We start from the raw sequence: 12,870 nt of genomic DNA, 5'->3' as shown, positions 1-12,870 counted from the left end.
ATTGAAACAGATCAAAGGGATATCTCCGGATAGAAGTGTCATAGAAACACAAGGGTGGTCTCGTTTGACTCGGGACAGCAAACAGCCAATCATGCATCAAATCAACACTTCCTAGCCCCTCCCTAGCAACCATTGTCGAGCACCTTAACAACCAAAATCCATAGAGGGATATCTTCCATTCTGAATGTCACAGAGGCATGGGAGTTGGTTTATATCATTCATACTGACAAGCAGCCTTTGGAGATTCATGATTGGCAGCTGCCAAGCCACTCCCTAGCAACTAAACAGAGTACCCTAGCAACCGTTTAGCAGTAACTATATCTCTGCACCACAAAATCAGAGAGACTTCTGGGTTGATTTATTTCAATCAGGATGGCAAGGAGACTTGATTAGTATCACTATGGTAACTGCCTAGCAACCAGATGGGGTTACCCTAGCAACCGAGTAACAAATCACATATCTCTGCATCAGAAAAACGTAGAGACTTCCTGGTTGACTTATTTCAATCAGGATGGAAAGGACACTTCATTAGTATCACTATGGTAACTGCCTAGCAACCAGATGGGCTTACCCTAGCAACCGAGTAACAAATCACATATCTCTGCATCACAAAAACATAGAGACTTCCGGGTTGACTTATTTCAATCAGGATGGCAAGGACACTTCATTAGTATCACTATGGTAACTGCCTAGCAACCAGATGAGCTTACCCTAGCAACCGAGTAACAAATCACATATCTCTGCATCAGAAAAACGTAGAGACTTCCGGGTTGACTTATTTCAATCAGGATGGCAAGGACACTTGATTAGTATCACTATGGTATCTGCCTAGCAACCAGATGGGCTTACCCTAGCAACCGAGTAACAAATCACATATCTCTGCATCACAAAAACATAGAGACTTCCGGGTTGACTTATTTCAATCAGGATGGCAAGGAGACTTGATAAGTATCACTATGTTAACTGCCTAGCAACCAGATGGGGTTACCCTAGCAACCGAGAAACAAATCACATATCTCGGCACCAGAAAAGAGTACAGACTTCCGGGTTGATTTATTTCAATCAGGATGGCAAGGACACTTGATTACTATCACTATGGTAACTGCCTAGCAACCAGATGGGGTTACCCTAGCAACCGAGAAACAAATCACATATCTCGGCACCAGAAAAGAGTACAGACTTCCGGGTTGATTTATTTCAATCAGGATGGCAAGGAGACTTGATTAGTATCACTATGGTAACTGCCTAGCAACCAGATGGGGTTACCCTAGCAACCGAGTAACAAATCACATATCTCTGCATCAGAAAAACGTAGAGACTTCCGGGTTGACTTATTTCAATCTGGATGGCAAGGAGACTTGATTAGTATCACTATGGTAACTGCCTAGCAACCAGATGGGGTTACCCTAGCAACCGAGTAACAAATCACATATCTCTGCATCAGAAAAACGTAGAGACTTCCGGGTTGACTTATTTCAATCAGGATGGCAAGGACACTTGATTAGTATCACTATGGTAACTGCCTAGCAACCAGATGGGGTTACCCTAGCAACCGAGTAACAAATCACATATCTCTGCATCAGAAAAACATAGAGACTTCCGGGTTACTTATTTCAATCAGGATGGCAAGGACACTTGATTAGTATCACTGTGGTAACTGCCTAGCAACCAGATGGGGTTACCCTAGCAACCGAGTAACAAATCACATATCTCTGCATCAGAAAAACGTAGAGACTTCCGGGTTGACTTATTTCAATCAGGATGGCAAGGACACTTGATTAGTATCACTATGGTAACTGCCTAGCAACCAGATGGGCTTACCCTAGCAACCGAGTAACAAATCACATATCTCTGCATCAGAAAAACGTAGAGACTTCTGGGTTGGTTTATTTCACTCAGGATGGCAAGGAGACTTCATAAGTATCACTATGGTAACTGCCTAGCAACAAGGAGGGGTTACCCTAGCAACCAAATAACAAATCACATATCTCTGGATCACAACATCGTAGAGACTTCCTGGTTGACTGATTTTACTCTGGATAGCAAGGAGACTTGATAAGTATCACTATGGTAACTGCCTAGCAACCACATGGGGTTACCCTAGCAACCCAGTAACAAATCACATATCTCTGCACCAGAAAACAGTACAGATTTTTGGGTTGAATTATTTCACTCAGGATGGAAAGGAGCCATGTATTGTATTACCTTGCTAACTGCATAGCAACCACATGGGCTTACCCTAGCAACCTAGTAACAAATCACATATTTCTGCACCAGAAAATTATACAGACTTCTGGGTTGATTTATTTATGACCACAATTTCTGTTCTTTTCAAGCAGGCTATTTGACGAGTTTTGCCACGGCAAGCACCACTCACATTTTCTTCAGGAAATGTACCTATCTAGTTTTTATTTTTATATCTCCGTATAAAATTTCGGCACCTAACTCGTCCTGCACCGTTTGGCGTAGACCCACGAATGAGGTGTCAAATCGAACGGCCTATTGATGACACGTGTGCTATGACTTTTATAAGCGATCGGGGGTACGGTATTTGCCCCAGGGGCAAAAAAGCGGCCGGAAAATCCCATAGACTTAACATTGCGACAAACTTTGACGCGTCACAGCTCCGAGTGAGGATTTCGCAGAAACGTGTGATTCGCCACATTTGAAGAGGCTGGCAGGCTCTGTAAGAGCATACCTCAATATGGGGTAAATGTTGCACCCCTGGGGGGCAGGAGCCGCCCAAATTTGCCCCCATTGACTTACAATGGTGTAGGACGGCCCATGAAATGACATGGCATAGGGATTTTGTATTGAACATAGCTCTGGATCACAGTGTCATAGAGACAAGGGGGCGGGCTCATTTTACTCAGCCGACCAATCAGTCTCTCAGGATCATTTTGAATCTATCAAGCCACGCCCTAGCAACAATTTAGAGCACCTTAGCAACAAGTCCCATAGACTTCTAATGAAAGAGATCAAAAGGGATATCTACGGATAGAAGTGTCATAGAAACACAAGGGTGGTCTCGTTTGACTCTGGGCAGCAAACAGCCAATCATGAATCACCTCAACACTTCCTAGCCCCTCCCTAGCAACCATTGTCGAGCACCTTAGCAACCAAAATCCATGCAGGGATATCTTCCATTCTGAATGTCACAGAGGCATGGGAGTTGGTTTATATCATTCATACTGACAAGCAGCCTTTGGATATTCATGATTGGCAGCTGCCAAGCCACTCCCTAGCAACTAAACAGAGTACCCTAGCAACCTAGTAACAAATCACATATTTCTGCACCAGAAAATCGTACAGACTTCTGGGTTGATTTATTTCAAACAGGACGGCAAGGAGACTTCATTAGTATCACTATGGTAACTGCCTAGCAACCAGATGGGGTTACCCTAGCAACCGAGCAACAAATCACATATCTCTGCACCTGAAAACACCACAGACTTCCGGGTTGACTTATTTCACTCAGGATGGAAAGGAGCCATGTATTGTATTACCTTGGTAAATGCATAGCAACCACACGGGCTTACCCTAGCGACCGAGTAACAAATCGCATATTTCTGCACCAGACAATCGTACAGACTTCTGGGTTGATTTATTTACGACCGTGATTTTTGCTCTTTTCAAGTTACAACATGCTGTTTGACGAGTTTTGCCACGGCAAGCACCACTCACATTTTCTTCAGGAAATGTACCCATCTAGTTTGTTACTACAATCTCAACCTCAATTCACGCGCATGCTCTCCATTTAGAAAAGTCAGCCTACAGTGATAGAAGAGCGTTGAGAAATTATCTAGCAGGGCAAAATTGAGAGATAATTCAATGGATATAAACATCTGATCAATAATAAAGTGTAGAGATAAGTGATCTGAACAGATGAGGTGTCACTGTTAAAAAGTCATCGTGACACAGTAACACTTGCACAAATAGGCTAATTCACACTGACACCTTTGAAATAAATGTACATTCGTTCCTTGTTGTCAGTGCAGTTCCCGCATGCGCACGATCCGCAACCGTAAACAGTTTTTCCTCTCATGCAATTGTTCTCTTAAACAGGGACGTTTCATCATTCATTTGATTTAATGAGTTGATCCTTGAAAATTTTAAAAAGTGACCTTGTTGACCGGTTAGGTCAAAGATAAGGTTGGAGAGTAGAGCCGCTGCTTTACGCATGACTGACACGCTTCTAGCAGCTCAGAATTATTGTAAATGAAGAGTGATAACCGTCCCGAGATATCCGTCACAGTTGTCTCTCATGCTAAATTCGGTTCTTCATTTAATTTTATATAATAAACTGTGGTGCACTCTTAGAAAAAAGAAAACGGTCTGAGTTTCCCCACGGTCAGCTCGCAAACGGATGCGCAATATAAAGCACTGTGCGACGTCACGAGCAACCTGGGATTAATAGGTTATTTTATTTACAACGGAAAATTGTTTCTCCTATTTTCAGTTTTTCTACTACAGTACTATGCGTTTGACATTTACTCCAAATCAGTGATCAAACAATTTCCAGAATAAACAGGTTTGCGGTTTACATTGTAAATAACATCTAGCCTAAATTATAACGTGTCTGTAAGTAAGCGTCAGCATGTAAAAAAAAAAAAAAAATGCAAATAGGTATTCACAACACCTCTGAAAGCTTGCTCACTTATTTGGCACGCGAGTGCCTGCAGAAATACTGTTTACTGTTTTAAAACGATCAGAAAGTAATTTACCTTGTCTATGTACAAATTAAGAAGATTTTAACACCCAATAAAACGCAGATATTATAGTAAGAAGCCTGTTAGGGGATTAAACGTGCATTTGATTGATCCATTCTTATGTTCACAATGCTCACAATGTCTCGTGATATGACTGAGGTCGAAAATGTTCAAATGAGCGTACTTACCCCAATGCTTTTAGAGGACACTCGGCTTCTACCAAGGAAAAAACGAGCAGTAAGTAGCCTTATATACCTATATCCCTCGCACCGAAGTGTCAAAGCGCTGTGGCGCGTGCCAGTGGTACCCCTGTCCCAAGAGCGAGCACATCAGTCCGTGATCATCGGAGGAATGTCCAGCGCTCGTGCCGCGCTCTGCTGTTGGTTAATATACTCGTGCGCGAGGGCTGCGCACAGATACTGTAGTGAATGTGCCATATAAAGCTAAGGACCGGTTGTCAGGCATGATCAAAACAGTGGGGGGAAATACGTCACTGCGGTTTCATGCCATTAACAGAAAACAGTGGTTTGGTTGTGTCTCCCAATACTTCTCTGCTATAATAAGGCACATGAAAAAAAGCTGATAAGGACGCATGCATGCTTTATATTTAAAAGAAGCCTATACAGGTATCCCATGTAATCTAATAAATATTATGTCATAAAACTGCATGCATACTATTATAGAAGAACTGGAAAAATGTATTAAACAGTTTGATGGATTATAGCACGCAACACCGTAGGACAATGCTGAAACCCCAACTATGAACACCCATATGAACTCACCTCTACATGAAGACTGATTATTTTTGCTACATATACAGTACATTTTATTTTATTCATTCATCAGGGAAAAAGACAAAAGGAATCAAGAGGCACTACTGGCTGCATTTTTAGTGTCTAAACTGATGACAAGACTGACAAGGCCAGCAGTTCCCTCAGTTTCCCCAGAGGTAAAAAGCATCTTCGGTAAGCATGGTATAACTATATAATTCAGCACCATTACCATTACCATCCTCTCAAGCTTCCTATAACCTATAATGTCCCCAGTCAACATGAAGACACTTTCAAAAAAAGAGGAGGACTTGCATTAAAACTAGCCTCCTCAAAATACTTTTCTATAGGGATTTGCTTGTGGCATTCTAGTTTCAGTTTTTTTTTTCCCACCAGTAATATAAATGATTCAAAAATGAGAACTCTATGGAAATCAACTGAGAGAATCGACTGTACGCACAGATAGATGAAAAGAAATACGGGAATGGGGGAGGCCGTAGGGGATGGGATGAAGGAGAAAAAGACGAGGAAGAAGGGATGTGGCATAAATAGAGACATTTATGGGATATATGTTGTATGACCTATAGGCTCAGGGGCTCTCGGGAAAGGGCAGGTCACATGAAACATATACAGATATGTTTCAACTGATGAGTGTGTCTACGCCAGGGGCCACTTTAAACCGCTCAAGAGTTATGCAAATGAAATGCAAATTCCATGTGTCACTTTAATGATATGCTAATTCCTAATGTTATCTAAATGTCGTAAAGACAGGAGTCTGTCATCTAATAAGAGGGGATGCTAAAGAGTCAGGCGAGGTGTGTTTACAGATGCAGGAGATGCTATCATAATGGTCTGTGTAGTATGTGTGTGTACGGAAGAGTGAGAGTGCATTACCAAACAGCTGTGATGAAGAAGTAAATTAAATTGACAATTATTTCCATCTAATCCCACAAGACTTTTATCACATCATCAAAGACAAAGAGTGCCCATTGTCAAGACAACACTTTTGAAATGAATTCCACTACATATTACAGAATATGCTGTCAAATGTAATTTGTAACGTATTGAGTTAGATTACTCAAGGTGAGTAATGTATTCTAAATACTTTGGATTACTTCTTGTTTTGACTATAAAAACTCTGCCAGTACAGTAAGACAAAATACACATGTTAAAAATACATTCTCTGAAAAACCTAAATATCTTATGCAGTGTTGTTTCTAAAACAAGAGCAATGAAATTGATCTTGTTTTAATGATTTTTATCATTTAACTTATATTGAACTTATATCAAAGGTCTAACTATAAAAAAAGAAATTATGATCTAACCTGAATTTTCTTGATTAAAAAAATATGATTTTTGTTATCTGGTAACATGTGTATGTAAAATGGCTAGAAATAGCATTTTAGCTTAGCATAAAGATGACAATTTATACAGGGTTTATTTCTATTTCTTCTGCTCCAAACTTACATCAAACTTAATTCTCTGTCTGCTCGTATGAATGTAACACATCATAAGAAAGTGTTTCACCGCTGTTCAAATGCACTCTGGATCGCATCATTTATATGTATAAATGTTTTCCATCTGAAAGGACTAAATATTTGTAACACAGTTAAAGGATGGGCAAGGAGGAGTTGAGAACCGGCTTGTCAATATAAATAATATTTAATGAAACTCATAACCAAAACACACAAACATAAACACACACATGACGGACATGCCCGTAATTCTCTCTCTCTCGAGGTCACCAGCCACCTTTATCCCTTGCGCGCCTCATCAGGCCGATTGGGGACCGGATGCGCGATATTCCGACCCGGCCCCGCCCCCCTCCACTCCACAATATTTAATGAAACAAATGAAAATAAAATGCAAAGTAATCTCTTCAGTAATCAAAATAATTTTGGAATATAACTGTACTCTAATTACCAATTATTTAATTTTTAACTGTAGTGGAATACAGTTACTTATATTTTTTATTTTAAATACGTAATCCCGTTAAATGTATTCCATTACTCCCCAACCCTGCATGTCGGTAACTTCACATAGGCGAGTGTCCGTCTTGATTCATCTTCATATGTTTATGAGTTTCCATTAGAGATAAGAGGTGGAAAGATTATGTGTTTTCAGACCACTGGTGAGAACGCATTACCATCTAGACCAGTACAATACAAAAATCTTCTCTCACTCTGGGAATCAGTGGCCCATTATGTTTGTCTGCTTCTTTATGTTTCCAGTCTGATCTTTACCCATTATCCATGCTTTTATCTGTACTACAAATATAATCTCTTCTTTCCTCCGCTCCACTTTCAACCCAATCCTATCAGTCATTATCACATGCCATTTTTCTCACATGTCCAACTGTCACACCAGCCAACCAGGCTGGTCCCCCAGAGCACCACTAGATGGCTCCCTTTCCCAAATACTGACTGAGAACACCTGAGACAAGTTAGTTATTAGACTGGCTATAAAAACAGTGAGCACATGTTGCTCACTGCACAGTATAGTTTTGCCCCATCAAACATATCAAGCCTTTCCATTATCGTTGCCTGTTGTGGATTACTGTTTTGGATTATCGCTTAAACTGTTGTACTGCCTCTCTGGACGGATATCCTGTGTTTTGACTATAATATGTTGTTGGATTTCTATGCTGTGTTTGCCCTGTCCTGTCTCTTGGTCTACTCTCCTCATTGTGTCTCTACATGGTAAATAAAATGCACATGGATCCTGAATCAACTCCATCTGACTCATCTATGTTATATAATACTTTGCCAACTTTGGATCCAGTGGCTTTACATCCACCCATGCAAGTTGGTCTTGCCAGATTGACATTGGAGGAACGCTCATGCGATGTGAGATGTCAACTCTGTCTTTATTGTGGAGAATCCGGTCATCGTCTAGCTTCCGTCCAGTTCGTTCTACCACTTCCAATAAGTCTGCAGTGAGGGTGTTCTCTCAATTCCTCATGTAGTCAAATGCTGGTTCCAATTACTCTTAGTTGTAATAATATGATGTTAGAATGATTTGCTCTGCTTGATTTAAGGAGCAGCAGTAAATATTACTGATGGAAATCTAGTCATTAAAAACAATATGCCTGTGTCTGATTGCAAATCTTTTGTTTTCTCATATATCATAGCACTAGACGGTCACCCATTGGGCAAAGGATCTGTCCAACAAATCACTCAACCCCTACAGTTGCAAGTTGGTATTTTGCACAGAGAGGAAATTCAGTTGTTGTTGGTTCCTGCCCCTAAAAACCCCACTGTACTCTGTTTACCCTGGTTGAGAAAGCATAACCCCAAAGTATCGTGGAGCGATCAAATCACAAACTGGTGCTCTCAGTTTTGAAAAGTGCACCACCGCATTGCGATTGTGACAGTGCAATTGACTTGTTGCCTATCTGAAACTGAGGCTCGAGCTATGCAGGAATACGTCAAGGAGGCACTCTGTAAAGGTTTCATCAGACTTTCTACTTCTGCTTCAAATGGTTTTTTTCTTTGAGTAAGAAGGACAGAGGCCTATATCCTTGCATTGACTACTGGGGTCTCAATGACATCACAGTAAAGTTTTGCTACCCATTGCCCCTAGTTCCAGTGGTCTTGGAGCAGTTACGTTCAGCTAAGTTCTTCAAGTTGGAGCTGTGAAACACCTATAACTTGATTTGTATTAGAGAGGGCGATGAGTGGAAGATAACATTTCCTTCAGGGATATGCTGAACAAGGGGGTTATCGTCTACGTCAATGACATCTTGGTCTATTTGTCCAGTCTCGAGGAACACATTCAACAAGTCAGACAGGTTTTACAACAGAACTGAAGAGATGTTTCACAAGTGCTCCCATCTTACATCACCCCGATCTGTCTATACCATTCATCCTGGAAGATGACGCTTCAGATATTGGCAGTGGAGCAGTTCTCTCCCAGAGACATGGTAACCCAGCCAAGCTATTTCTATGCACTTTTTCTCACGCAAACTGTCCTCTGCAGAGAGTAAAGACTATGTGGGTTACCATGAGTTACTGGCCAAGAAGGCTGCAATGGAGGAATGGCAAAACTGGTTAGAAGGAGCTCAACACCCATTTCAAGTTATCACCATAATCTGAAATACATTCACTCTGCCAAATGCCTCAACCCCCCACAAGCTAGATGGGCAATATATTTCACATGATTCCACTTTTCCATTACTTGCAGGCCTAGTTCAAAGAACATCTTGGCGGGGATCCATTAACACAACACAGACACCACCACCATCCAGTTGTCCTGCAGACAAAACCTACATAACAGACAACACACGAGCTCAAGTCCTTGATTGGGTACATTCCTCTCTTAGTTCAGGTCACCCAGGTTTGCAAGCAACCATTAGACTTCTGCAAATTCCTTTCTTGTGGGTAACGCTGGTAACTGATACCACCAAGTTCATTCGAGAATGTGTGCTACTTCTAAATCATCCGAACAAGCTCCTGCAGGTCCTGCTTTAACCACTGGAGATCCCTCGTCAACCTTGGTCTCACATGACCCTAGAGTTCATCATGGACCTTCCTGGATCCCAAGGCAACACTGTAATTTTGACCATTGTAGACCGATTTTCCAAAGCATTTCGACTAATTCCACTGCCAAAGTTGCCTACGGCCATAGAAACTGCTGAGACTCTTTTCCATAACGTGTTCTGTATGTATGGATTACCCGAGGACATAGTGTCTGACAGAGGTCACCAGTTTACTTCCCATGTCTGGTCTGCTGGACTTAATGTCAGAACAATCATGACGACTGGAGTTGCTATTTGCCTTTGGCAGAGTATGCCCAAAACACACTACTCAAACTTGCCACTGGTTATACTCCTTTCAAATGTATCATGTGGTTCCAGCCACCATTGTTTGTTCCCATGGTCTGGGGAGCTGTCCGACGTACCTGTGGTTGACAATTGGATGAGGAAGAGCAAGTATTGGATCAAGCTCATGTACACCAACAGTGAGCCATCCGCAGACAAAAGGCTTAAGCAGATCGGCATCATCATCCAGCCCCTTCCTACCTACCTGGTCAGTGGATCTGATTACCTACAAAGGATCTCCATCTCCCTTGTAAGAAACTCAGTCCCAGGTATGTCAGACCCTTCAAAATTAAACAAACTACTACTTCCATGTGTCCTTGCTCAAACCCGCTGGTGGCCAGGGTAGACGTGCTCTGACACCCAGACTCCACTCCTGATGGTTGAAGGTGAGGAGGTTGAAGGTGAGGAGGCCTACTCCATAAATAAGCTTCTTGATTCTCAACGTCGGGGTCGTACCATCCAATATCTGGTCGACTGGGAGTGATACGGTCCTGGGTGAACTCAGAGAATATCCTCGACCCGACCATATAACAGACTTTCACAGAGACCACCCTGATTGCCCCGTGCCGAGAGGTTGGAAAAGGCCCAGGCACAAGTTTCCATATTTCCATTGGGGGGGTGGTATTCTGTCACATTAGCCAACCAGGCTGGTCCCCCTGGGTGGCACCAGAGGGCTCACTCGCCCGAATACTAACTGCGAACACCTGCGACAAGTTGGTCATTAGCCTGGCTATAAAACAGTAAGTTGTTCACTGCAAAGTATTGTTTTGCCCCATCAAACATACCAAGCATTTCTATTATCTCTGTCTGATTTATTGTACATGACCTCTGCCTGTTTCTAGAAACAGCCTAGATTACTGTTTTGGATTATCATTTGAACTGTTGTACTCCCTCTCTAGACGGATATCCTGTGACTATACTACATTTGTTGGATTTCTATGCTATGTTTGCCCTCCTGTCTCCTGGTCTACTCTCTTCATTGTGTCTCTACATTGTAAATAAAATGCATATATATCCTGAATGAACTCCATCTGTGTTACACCAACATCCTTCACTATTCAAGTTCATTTTCTTACTGCCTTGCTTTTTCTCTATGTTCATCTCTATTTTTGTGTCTGTCAGTGCTGATAAAGGCCCATTTACTTAAAGGTTAGTATAACCAAAAATATAAATTCTGCTCAATATGTCATTCCAAACCTCTTTGAATTTTTTTCTTCCATTGAACACAAAAGGAGATTTTATTTTTTTCTACAAAAAGAGAAAGTGAATGGGGATTTTTCAAAATGACGTACGGTCACACGCTTTCCAACCATTTATCAATACTGAACGGATGTTAGTTACACATTTCGCTCAACACAGGGGATGATGAGGGTGCCCTGTCATCTGGCCTCTAGGCAACCACCTATAGGTCGCCTATGCCAAGGGCCAGCCCTGGCTAAAATCAAACTATTTGAGGCCTATATATTTTTTCTAGGGCTGTCGATTTTAACACGTTAATTCAGTGCGATTAATTTGATTAAAAATAACATGTTAAAATGTTTTACGTAATTAATTGCAATGCCACCAAGGAAGATTCCTGAGAAATGCAAGCTTGTAGTAGCACCTGTTTACTCCAGAGGGCAATTGAAATTTCAGCTGTATAGGCAACACGCAGTTTATACAGCGAAGAAAACAACCATCCAGCAGACAGCACAATACAAACATGTGTTACGTTCTTGCGTTCAAAACACTTGATGGTGCGCAAATTAAAACTTTAAGGAATCTCAAGATGTGTTCCAAGTATTAAACAATTTTTAACTTGACACCGTGACATAAAACTTGTGTTTATGATGCAACGCACCCTTAAACAAGCCCTCATAATAAATCACCAACTGATTGACAAATTCACTTGCGAAATGGATTGCTGTGAACTGTATGTCAATGATTGGCTTATGTTCAATAATATGGTGGTAAACAATACATTGTATTCTAAAGCTGCTTTTTGTATCGTCTTATCAATGATTAACTCTTCTGCTTTTTAATTATCTGAATATTTTTTATATATTTTATATATATTAAGTTTAATTTTATATTGAATTATTGTTATATGAGTGGCTTTCTCAGCAAATATTTGTAAATGCGATTAATCATGCTTAATTAATAGGGACACCATGTAATTAATTCAATTAAAAATTGTAATTGATTGACAGCTCTAATTTTTATGATTTATTATTCTCAATTTCTCTATAACTTATTTATGCATGTATATTTGTTTGTGTGTGTGTGTGTGTGTGTGTGTGTGTATAGTCATGCAAAACAGACAGATTACTCTGATTTGTAATTAGTCCAGTGGATGCCTTAGACAACTTAATTAAGATCCTTAATTAACATGCAGACCAAATGGAATGCCAGGTGTTTGGTCTCCTCAATTCAATTAACACTCCTTAATGCCAGTCGACCTGCAATCCAGGGCAATACATGCAACAATTATGGATCAGGATTAGAATTGAGAAATAGCTGAGTGGAATATCAGAGGACATTATCATATACAAAGGCAGCATAATTTACCACTATGGAACACTGACGACCACAA

At 40.9% G+C, this 12,870-nt stretch overlaps 2 protein-coding genes across 3 annotated transcripts in view; both read right to left on the bottom strand.

The window, feature by feature from the left end:
- The window catches only part of LOC127622648 (A-kinase anchor protein SPHKAP-like), a 73,272-nt gene extending 68,210 nt beyond the window's left edge, over positions 1-5,062 (bottom strand). For both annotated transcript variants that reach the window (XM_052096663.1, XM_052096664.1), the window contains exon 1: positions 4,898-5,062. The gene's annotated coding sequence lies outside the window, so the exon portion shown is untranslated. The remainder of the gene's footprint in view (positions 1-4,897) is intronic.
- LOC127622649 (protein Aster-B-like) overlaps positions 1-12,870 on the bottom strand; it is a 355,094-nt gene that overhangs the window by 12,732 nt on the left and 329,492 nt on the right. The gene's annotated exons all lie outside the window — the stretch shown is intronic.

This window comes from Xyrauchen texanus, chromosome 29 (assembly GCF_025860055.1).
Source record: "Xyrauchen texanus isolate HMW12.3.18 chromosome 29, RBS_HiC_50CHRs, whole genome shotgun sequence".
Lineage (NCBI taxonomy): Eukaryota > Metazoa > Chordata > Actinopteri > Cypriniformes > Catostomidae > Xyrauchen > Xyrauchen texanus.
This window is presented reverse-complemented; position numbering and strand designations above follow the sequence as displayed.